Source organism: Musca domestica, unplaced genomic scaffold (genome assembly GCF_030504385.1).
Source record: "Musca domestica strain aabys unplaced genomic scaffold, Musca_domestica.polishedcontigs.V.1.1 2, whole genome shotgun sequence".
Classification (NCBI taxonomy): domain Eukaryota; kingdom Metazoa; phylum Arthropoda; class Insecta; order Diptera; family Muscidae; genus Musca; species Musca domestica.
In genome coordinates, this window is record NW_026712249.1 from 25,966,218 (window position 1) to 25,978,452 (window position 12,235).

At 33.6% G+C, this 12,235-nt stretch overlaps 1 long non-coding RNA gene across 1 annotated transcript; it reads right to left on the bottom strand.

Moving 5' to 3' along the window:
• Positions 1 to 9,418: 9,418 nt before the first annotated feature.
• On the bottom strand, positions 9,419 to 9,803 carry LOC101893706 (uncharacterized). The gene is made up of 2 exons (XR_009342072.1): positions 9,701 to 9,803; positions 9,419 to 9,641 (listed from the first exon to the last, which is right to left on the bottom strand). It is a non-coding gene; the product is annotated as an uncharacterized LOC101893706 (long non-coding RNA).
• Positions 9,804 to 12,235: the final 2,432 nt, after the last annotated feature.

Consider the following 12,235-nt stretch of genomic DNA (forward strand, 5'->3'; position numbering starts at 1 on the left):
CAAAATAATCTTCAGAATCCAAATAATTATGTTAACTTGACAATTTACGCATCGAAAATTTATAAAGGGAATGTTGCTAATCAGACCTTCAAAATACAGAAGTAGAGAGTTGTTCAATTTGCTTTGTTAGATTCATTTCAAATTATATTCAAGTCACCGCCTTCTTTGCCAGCAAAAAGTCCAACTTAAAATTTTAGATTCGTTCCACCAATTTATGGTAGTACTAAAAAATACACAATTTATTCAATATTTCTTGGAACAACTTTCCAACAATGCGAAATAAGCTTCCGATTGTCCAAAAATTTCACACATTGCAGTATTTCTATTAACACAAACTCTGGTGTGGAGTTGGTACATATCAGTCAAATATAAAATAACCATGAAGCTCACAAAACGCGAAACGTGCATCCGATTATTTTCAAACTCGGCACATCCCAATATTTTTATTAACACAATATTAGGATGGGATATATGGGACCACGCCTTCTGGTACCTTTCCCACAACAGGTCAAAAATTTGAATATTTGCGATAAGCGAAATATGCGTCTAATTCTCTTCAAATTTCGCATACTCCAATATTTTTAACAGCGCAATATCTTATGCGAAGATGATAAATATCGGCCTACCCCTTCTGCTACCTCTCCCACAAAGAGTCACAATTTTCAATATTTATATCTCTCATAACTTGCAAAACAATTAGGCGGTTTCAAAAATATATTACTTTTGTACCAAGAAGTCTTCAAAATGTATCGATTTTAAGTTTAGAGAAGATCATAGTAATTTAAATCCTTGTACAATGGTTCCACATCCATTTTTTTTGGACAAAACTATTTCAACGTCTTTTCATAATGAATATTGGTCACCAATATATCTAAATCCGAGAAACCAACAGTGACCCCAATATCAAATTTCAGGATTCAAGCTGAACGGCAAATTTAGTACTATTTAGTACTTTTCGTATCATATTTATCACTATGCTTTTCGTACAGTTATACTACGCATGCCCAAAGCCACATCCTTCTCTCCACCCAAGAAACTAACAATGTCGAAGTCACCAAATTGAAGAAAGCCATCTGTATCCCAGTACCAACGGAACATTTTGTCATTTTCGTACATTCATAGTAGCATTTCCAAAACCACAAACTTCCCTCAACTACAGACACCAAGAGTGACATCCACATCAAATTTCAGGATTTAAGCTCTATACCTTCACCAAATTTAGTAGCATTTAGTCATTTTAGTACAATTAAGGTACGTATTTTCCAAACAATGTCCATATCTCAAAATCAGATACCAACAGTGACCCTAATATTAACTCACAAAATTTCAGCTCTTTATTTTCCTATATTATCAAATTTAGTATATAGTAGTAGGCATATGCAAAACAGCTCCTTCTTGTAACGACAGACACAAAGTGTAACATCCATATCAACTTTCATCGTTCCAGCTCCATATCTTTATCCAATACAAAATCTAGTATTTTCGGACAAAGACAATAATATAATCTCCAAAACCACCTCCATATCTCAATCCCATATACTAACAGAGACCTGAAAATCAAAGTTCAGGATTTTAGCTCTATTTCTTCACCCAATATTAAATTGGGTGCAATTTAATAGTTTTTGAACAATATAGTACACATTTCCAAAACAACCTACATATTTTAACCACAGACACCAATCGTGACATCTATATTCAATTTCAGAATTGTATCTCTATACCTTCACTTGATACCAAATATAGTTCAATGTGGTACTTTTCGAACAAATATAGGACACATTTCTAAATCACCGCCAAATCTCATACACTAAATATGAAATTTCAGAATTTAATTTCTATTTCCTTATTTAATGCCAAATATAGTACAATTCAGTTCTTTTCGCACAATTATAGTACACATTTCCGAAACCACCTTCATATGTCCAGGCTACGCATAAACAGCGACCCTAATACCAAATTTCAAATTTTAATCACTATCTCTTCACCCAATACCAAATTGTACCAAATGTAGTACTTTTAGTACACCTGTAGAACGCATATCCAAAACCACCTTTTTACAACAAACCTACTTCCCTTAAACCGGGGATCCCAATACCAACATTTCAAATTACAAGCTTCTTCTGTTCGCCCAAAATAAAATTTCCCATTTTCATGAATTGATACTCATAACAAATTTCAAAATTTAACCACAATCCGTTCACATAATACCAAGTGGTACCAAATCTAGCGAACTTAAGTGTTTTTGGTATATCCAGATCCATTTCTTCCCTAAATACCCAAGTTAATACTGTTTAGTACTATTCGTTCTGTTTAGTACGTGTTTTCAAATGTCCCACCCTGTGTCAACCAAAACGCGCAAAATGTTATAGTAATTCCAAATTTTGGACTTCCAATGCAATTCCTTGCCCAAATATTAAATTTAGTACCTTCTAGTACTTTTTGGTACGTTTTACCAAAACCAACTCCAAATCTCCACCCTAAATACAAACAGTGATTCAGATTTCAAGCGGTATCTCCTCACGCAATACCAAATTTAGTATCTTTTGTACCAGCAGAGACTCCAGTACCAACATTTTAAATTTTCAGATCAATCCGTTCAATCAAAACCAATTTGTTCCGAATACAGGGTATATATCATTTTATTCAGTCAAAACGTTCCTCATGGTAATAACGGTTTTAGATCCTAGATCTCTTTGGATCAAACCCGTTCCAGGACATTTGGAGTCAATCTAGGGGTGTCCGTCCATCCGTCCATCTGTCTGTTGGTAGTATCCGATTTGGTCCAAACTTGGTACATCGTAAAATTATTATCAACTTTATATCGAGTTCGAAGATGGGAACATTGATATACTTCTTCTCGTACCTCCCTCACAAAAGGCTACACTTTTCTTAAAAATAATAATTTTTCGTATAAAACAAGAACGGATCATTGAAATTTTGCAAACTCCAAAATTTGTATCAGTGCTATGTCAGATGCGAAAATGGACAAAATCGGTCCAATGAATTATTTACCTCCCCCACAAAGGGTCAATATTTTGAATAATTATTATTTTTCATTTATTTCATTTATTTTCTTCTGGCACCTCCCCCAAAAAGGGACAACATTTTGAATAACCAAAGCGATTATAAATGCCAAATTTTATTTTATAACAAATTCCGTCGCTCATTCCAAATTACATTGGAATCGAACATACATATCGTGTTTGGTGTATCAAATAAACGAAATCAGTCAAAAATATATGTGGGAGCTATATTCAAATCTGAACCAATATCAATATAGTCTGGTAAATTTATTTTCTGATCAAATCCCGTCACACATTCCAAATTTCATTGGAATCGGACATACATACATATGGGAGCTACGTCCAAATCTGAACCGATTTCAATATAATTTGACGAAATTTAAAAGTTTCAGGAAAATTTGTGCAGCCGTTTTCGAGTCCATAAATTGCAAACAAACAAATATATAAACATTTTTCTCTTTTATAGATATAGAAGATAACCGAACAGTGCCTGAGAGTCCACATCTGTCGGCAAACCCGACTTATACTTTTTAACTTGTTTAATTTCGATTGTCATATATGGTATATTCCAGAACCTGGAAGAATCTACTAGTTTTGCAATTTTCTCCGATATCATCAAGGGAAAATCGGTTATCGTAGTAAAAACTTTTACATTCTGCAGTTCTGGAATAGACCAATAATGTATTAATTTCCACATAAATGATATATATAGTGGATCTCATGGATAGATTTCAAATTATATTATGTAGACATGCCGTATCTGCAATATATTTCTTTACACACAAACGAAATAGGGACCAATCTGAATGCCTATGTGATTTCGCCCGTGACTGCCAGTCTTACAAATATTTGCGGATAAATAGGGATGTTGGTATTACCGGGTAAATATTATCCGATGACCATTCAAAATATAAGGTTTTCGCAAATACGGTAGGCTTCTTGCAAAATTCCGTATCGGCTAGTCAAAATATGTGACCTATAGGGCTTCTGCGTAATCAATCCTTCCCTCCTCTCATGATTCGTGAATTATAATATTTAGTAAAATCCTGTATTAACTTAAAAGAAACTTTTGTAAATTGAACTGTTCACAGAATTGCTGATATTTTCTTATGGCTAATATATGTTTGCATAGAATGGTAATAATTACATTTTCTTATATTCTAATTTTATCAGATCACATAAAACAAAACAGCCCTGCTATACAATATACCCAGGATAGTTACATAAAGTAAAATCCCAAAGGATCCGCAAAAGTTGGTCATTTAACTTTAAATAACAATTTCATCGATGAAATTTGCGAAAATGGCCAGCGACGATGACTTGAATGATGTATCACCACTATTTGATGCTGGCGGATAGAAAACGGCAAAGACAAGACTCAGACGGACAGACAGATAACAAAAGCAGCCACATCGAGAAATATATTGTGCGATCCTTATAATAATTGGTGATGAAATTAATGGGCGCTACTCATAAATAACAGCAAAATGGCAAGTTTTTGTTCGACGCTTTTGTGTCTACATTGTTGTGGTTGTTGATAGTTTTTTTTTTCCTCTGTAAAATACAAAAAAAAAAAAGAAGAAGAACGAGGACTAGATAGATACCTATATAGTTTACTATCATTTAGCCAACATAGTTGTGCTGATGGCGAACAAACATCCATACATTAATACAGACAAAATCAAGAAGAAGAAGATCACTTATCGGCATAATGAAAACGACAAGACTGCTCCAAAGGATAGATGACCGGACAGACTGGTTAAGTGATGTATGTATGTAAATAGCGGGGTATGCATGGACGAATGGGGTACATCTTGTGCTATATGTATATGGCAAAGACAATTTATAGGATAATTTTGTGTCTGCTGCCACCAGCCATAAGCTGGAATCTTCTTTCAGCTCACCATATTATATAATATTAATGTATTTTAAATATATACTAAAAAGTTTCATTATTTTTTATTTAAACTAAAATGTTTCTTTTATGTAATGAGATTTTTTCCTTGTTATTGTTGTTGTTGGTTTGCATGATTGATTACTTCATTATTTGCCATCTTATGCATAATTTTCATACATTACATTATTAATTGAGTTTTTTATTCAGAATTCCTAGAAAATAGTTCGCTTGAGATGAAACGTTCTGAACCGCTGCAATGGTTTGAGGTATACATGGTGGCCTAGGAAGAAAATAAAATTGATTAAAAATATTATGGTATGGAATTTTTGGTATAAAAAATAAACAGTTGATGGAATGTTGGCCAGAATAAAATATTTTTCAAAAAGAATAGTTTTTATACCCTACAACACTATGTGTTGGGGGTATTATAAGATTAATTGGGCCAAAAATTATGTAACACCTCGAAATATTGGTTTCCCACATAGGAAAGTATATATGGATCTTCCTATCTCGCCGAGCTGAGTCGATCTAGCTATGTATGTCCGTCGCAATTCTGGTCCGATCCTCACGAAATGGAAAATGGAGGTGGGTTTATGGTCAGAATAGAACCCTATTGCTTTTGGAGATGATCGCATAATATTTAGGGGTTGAAATGGACCAAAAACTGAAAAATTTCCTGATTTTGCAGTTGCTCTGTAGGTCGCAATTATGGACCAATCGAAGCAGAAATTAGCATGGGGCTAGAGCTGGCTAAAAGTCTAAGAATTTTGATGTTCATTGGGTAATATTTAGTGGTTGAAATAGGCCATAACATTTGTGTTAAATAAAATCAAATTTTCCATTAAACAGCGAATATTTTTAATCCCGACGAAATCACAAATAGACGAAGAGGTCAATTCTGACCGTTACGTCGATACCGATAGTAAATATATCAGATATATATACCGAAATATATACAATGTATATATACAAAGGAAGGGGATGTTAGCTAGAATGCTTATATCTCAAGAATGGCTGGACCGATGTTGACAAAGTTTGTCAATTCAGAATGCCCTCTTCGCATAAAAGTATAAAATCTAAAAAAGTCGCATAAAAAGATGCCAATAATGATGTTGATATAAGTATGTTTTGTAGTATTTTGTGACATTTTTTTATTTTTTCATATTTTTTATCGCATGCGATTTTTGCAATTTGACTTATAATTTTGAGGTATACATTTTTTAATATTTTTTCACCTTACAACACAGGTTGGGGTTATTATATACAAATCGCAATTATCGTCCGATCCTCACGAAAATTTTCACAAGTGTAGTGTTAGGCTCAGAAGGAATAGGCCTATTGGTGTCATAGATGTCCGCAATATTTTTGGGGGTTTAAATGGACCAACAACTAAAAATTTTTCTGATTTTGCAGCCGTTATAAAGGTCACAAATAGAAACCAAAGGACACGAAATTAGAGGTTAGGACAGCGAGTAGAATGGACCACTACTTTTGTGTGAAAAAATACCAGCATTACTTACAGGCGATATCCGAAATACACAAAAGCCGAACTTCTGCCTCTTTTACGCTGATTTTGTTGACGAATTTAGCCAAATGTCGTAGACAAGCAAATCATATAGAAGAGTCTAAATTTGGAGATACAGAGGGACCTCTTGCTTTTGGAGATGATCGCAAAATATTTAGGGGTACAAATGAACCAAAAACAGAAAATAATTCCTGGTCACACAATTGAATAGAGTTAAGGACAGAAGAATTCTAGCATTTCGGATGGAAAATTCACCACAACAACTAATAGCATGACGGAGTGCTTAAATATTGGGCAAATGTCTCTGGTCAGGTCAGTGCTTCGTGACATAATTTCAAAAGAGAAATCTTCCAAAATCGATCTGAATATAAGGGGGCTTTTAACATATTGTTAGGTAAACCCGCGTCGCATACCGCAATATTCCATTCTGCGAATATTGAAAAATGAGCTCGGGGTAAAGCCGTTGAAATTCCAAAAAGTGCAAGAACTTACACCGCAACAGAGAGAAAATAGACTCAAAAGAGCTAAAGAGTTTCTTCGCTTGGCCGAAAGTGGTTAACTGCCCAATTTTGTGTTCTCCGATGAGAAAAATTCGTTGTCCAACAGTTTGTAAACAACAAAATGATCGTGTTCACTTGCAAAAGAGGTCAGCTGAAAATGTGCACCTTCGGTTGGCCACCAGAACTCAAGCGGCGGCCATGGTGATGGTGTGGGACGCCATAACAGCTGATGGTTGCTCTCCACTCGCATTAATCGACCGTGGCATAATAATAAATGCCGAATATTATCGCCAAAATATTGTGGAGGGTGTATTAAAGCCTTGGGCACGCAAACATTTTGTCCACAGACCTAGGACATTCCAACAGGACTCAGCACACGCCACCCAGGAATGGTTACAAAATTCGGTTCCTCGCTCCATTTCAAGCGCACAAAATTTTTCGGATACCAATCCGTTAGACTATTGGGTCTGGAGTGTTTTGGAAAGCAAGATTGACACTAAAAATACCATAGTGTCGATCACCTCAAGCAAGCGCTTCACCGGGAATGGGCCAAAATACCCCAGAGCAACATTCGTGCCAAATGTGACCAATTCGAACAAATCTAAACTTATTCTAAAATTTTATGGTATTTCTAACATTTGTTGCTTTTATTAATCAAAATTTAAAAAAAGAATATAAAAATTATGGCTTTTGGCTTTGTTGAAGTTTTTTTTTATCTAAACATGTATGGGAGCTATATCCAAATCTGATCCGATAATTACAAATTTCAGTAGAGATCGTCCTTGGGTCCAATTTGTAAACTATGTGCAATTTTATCAAACTCGGACTATTCGAGGAGGATTCTCAAAAGTAACTTCACCTTCGCGTTACAAGAAAATACCTATATGGTAAAAAAATCAGATGTGGACCAGAACCTGTTTTAATGTGGCTTTTGTCGTATACAACTATACCGTGCGACAATATTATTTTTTAATAATTTCAAGGAAAATCTAGAAGATTTTGAAATTAGGCGTTATGAAAGTTTACATCGCAAAGTAACCTAAGAAGAGAGAGAAAGTTCTCCTTCTTCCACATTTTTATGCCCTCCACCTTCAAAAGTTGTCATTCCTTTTGTAACATCCCTAAATATTCATCGTAGACCCCATAGAGTATATATATTCATGAACAGCATAAAATTATAAGTCGATCTAACGATGTCTGTCTGTCTGTCTGTCTGTTGAAATCACGATACCTTATTATACGTAGAACTTCAAAATTTGACAGAACAAGTTGTATTTGGCATGTTCCAGAATTGCAAGAATGTATAAGTTTTTTATGCTATCGAAAAAAATTGCAAAACTAGTAGATTCCTTCAGGTTCTGGAACAGACCAATTGTGTAGAGGATGATATGAATTGGTCGGTCCAAGTTTTGGTATAGCCGCCATATAACGATACCTCCCGACATTCGGTATTTTGATGATTTTAGCTACATTATGAACAGATTTTTTTTTTAAGTGTCGCATTTGAATATTATAATAATAAGTTGTCTATGCAGGTTCACATCGCCGTATAGACCCTAATTTACGGATACATTCGGTATTTTTAAGATTTTAACAGAATTTTTATCGGATTTTTTTTTTTTTTTTTTGAAAATATTTAAATTTGTACCAAATGGTGGAGGGTATTCAAAGTTCGGACCGGCCGAACCTGTAGCTTTTTTACTTGTTAAAATATATCAAATATAAAGCATAATAGGAGATTTTCACATAAACTCACATAAAGTAGGGCCTCAAGCCTCAAAAGGGTTTTTAATATTTACGAATTCCTGGCGTTTAGGTAAGAATTAATCTTTTAACGCCTTCTAGGTCATATACTAGAATTTTATGACAAATTTGTGGAATATTCTGACGTTCTACGATTCTCTTTGGAGGGAGATATTAACCATATTTACAAAAAAAATACCAAAATAGACTCTTGTGATGGATCGGTGAAGGATTAGAATTTTCCGTGCTTTTATCTACAATATTGCCAAAGACCATTAATTCTTTAAATCAAGGAATTCCAAGGAATCTTGATTCGAAATTTGGAAAAGAGGAATTACCCCCTCTATTTAGGTTCCTTTAAGATGTAAATTTTCGAGACACCGATACACATGTCATCTATTTTCAGCTGTCATAATCAGCTTTCAAAATCTGCAGGATTTTCCTTTTAATTATTTTTTTTTTTGCATCATGTTATGATCTATTTGCTAGTTCACCGCCACAGTATAACCTTATTTTAAAAAAAAATACTTTCTTAAAATATTTACAAATAAATATAACTAATAATAAAGTTCATTATAATTGATAAAATTCAATATAGTTATTAATGAAACACCCAACGCGATAATGAGAAGGCACAAGGACAGCGTCCAACAACGACAATTCTGGAAAATGAAAAAAGGAAGTATTAATTCTGCAATTTAAAAATCTTCGACGTAGCCATAAAAATGTGAAAATTTCAAAATAATTATATCTTTTATTGGTTCTCGTTATTATTCCAATTTCTCTAGATTTCAATTAAAATATTTCATCGTCATAAAATGAATCATCTGGCTCATCCGATTCGAGGGATACATCGTCTTCAAAGTAATAAAACATGTCTTCATCTGAATCGTCATCTTCCATGAGATTATCATCGTCAGCAGATACATATTCGATATCATTTGCTTCGCTAACTGAAATGATAATTTTTTACATTTCCTTACAATTTAGATGATATGTAACGTAAGCTCACCATCACTAGTGGCAATAGCTATAAATTGCTCCAATAAGTTATTTTCACTCATTGTATTAGCAGCAGGATCAGAAGAGGATGTAGTGTGTAATGCAGAAGATGTCCCTTTTTCCTGAATTAAAAACATATAATTCAACAACAACCGATCAAACCCATTGGGGAAATACACATTTTTATGGCTAGTTCTGCTACTCAAAAACCAAATAAAATCCGATTCTTACCCCTCGTTTCTTTTGCTTAAATTCGCTGCGACAGATTGGACATTTTTTAGCCCATGTATGTTTCCTATAGGATTTGTACTGATCCAGACATTTACGACAGAATGAATGGCCACATTCGACGGTGACTGGCGATCGTTTTTTATCTAAGCAAAGCACACAGCGTTCGATTTTCAAATCTGTCATTGGATTTATATTTCAAGATTAATAATTGCTCTCCACTTTCTTCATTCAAAATATCAAATTAGATTAGGAATTGTGATATTTATTTTTCAACAATATTCATTTTCCTTGGTTTGGGGAAAATCGAAAAAAATTGTCAATTGAAAAACTGAATGAAATTAAATGACACTAAAAACCTGTAGACATTCATGTATGAATGGGGAGTCAAAGTACTTTTATATGGATTCGGATATATTCGGCAAAAAGAGTTTTGACATCACTCCACTTTGGGAAACATTTCGAAGGTGTGCCTGTTGCGATATATCAAAAACTATGTGTGGCAAAATACAATATCAAAACTAGCAGATACATCAATGATTTTTTTCTAAAATTTATTCTACTTAGATTTCCAAATATAAAATTACACACATCATGGCAGGTTCTGTAGTATCTGTAGTAATAATAAGTAACCTCATCCTCCAATCAATTAATTCTTATTAAGAAGCGAAAGAACTAAACAAAGTGACTGTGAGTGAAATGCAATTTGAATTAAACCTAGCTTCGTAGTCACACAATCAGTATCGAATGTCATTAAAATGTTAGAAGTCCTCAATCATGCGCTACATAAAATTTTCACACAGCATAACCCAGTGAACAGTTTTATGTTGAAAATAAAAAAGTAAGTCAACTATTCTGTACTGCAAATATTTAAAAAAAACATTTGATTCTATATTGAGTAAGTTCCGAAGGAATGGGCCAATATTGCCCATTTCGCATTGGACCAAAATAAATCTATATCTATAAAAGAGGAAAATGTTTGTATGTTTGTTTGTTTGTTTGTTTATTTGTAATTTATGGACTCGAAAACCGCTGAATAGATTTTCCTGAAAATTTCCATATATACTGCAATATCGCCTGAAAGTAACATAGGCTATATACATTTTTGAATTTCCACTTGGAACTGGAGATATAGCATCAGAATCGGAGGTACCTCCCAAAAATTTAGATTTTATATGCACATATCTATTGATTGGTTGAAGATACAGTCTCCAAATTTGGAATACGTAACGGAATTTGGAACAAAAATAAGTTTGCCAAATTATATTGCAATCGGTTCAGATTTAGATATAGCTCCCATATATATTTTCGACCGATTTCGTTCATTTGATGCCTCAAACACAATATGAATGTTCGATTCCAATGAAATTTGGAATGTGTGACGGGATTTAATCCGAAAATAAATTTGTCAAATTATATTGAAATCGGTTCAGATTTGGATATAGCTCCCATATATATTTTCGGCCGATTTCAAGCATTTGATGCACCAAACACGCTATGTATCCCCAATTTCAATGAAATTTAAAATAAGTAACTGAATTGGGAACCAAAATGAATTTGTCAAATTAAATTGAAATCGGTTCAGATTTGGATATAGCTCCCATATATATTTTCGACCGATTTCATATATTTGATGCACCAAACACGCTATGTATCTCTAATTTCAATGAAATTTGGAATGTGTAGCGGAATTTGGTTATAATAATAAATGTGATAAATTAATTGGAAATTAGTGAAGATTTGGATATAGCTCCCATATATATATTCTCGGCCGATTTCACATATTTGACGCACCAATTTCAATGAAATATGAAAGGTGTGGCGGAGTTTGGTGTAAAAGTAATTTTTTTTAAATTATATTTAAATCGGATCAGATTAGGATATGATATTAATAAGAACCATTGACCCACAACGCCTTAGGCTAACACTAAAAAATAACACAACAATTTATTTGAAATACGCTTATTACGGCGAAGTATGTTGCTATCTCGAATTCACTAATTGCAATAGAAATGCCACTCTACTTAAAAAAATTGCAGTTTCCTGCACGCTTGGTATTTGCTATGAAATAAATAAATCCAAAGGACAAATCCTTCGTGTATGCATGTCATGTTACTGCTTTTGTAATGATTTTGTTTATTAACGCATTAAATTAGTGCAATATTTATTTTTTTTAAATTTGTTTTTCTTTATCCAACATATGTTCGTAAATAAAATTTTGAATGCATATAAAATCAAAAGGGGTAGCGAAGCGCACCGGGTTCATCTAGTATGATATAAAGTTGGAGCAAAATCGGATTATACTTTCTCTTTCTGT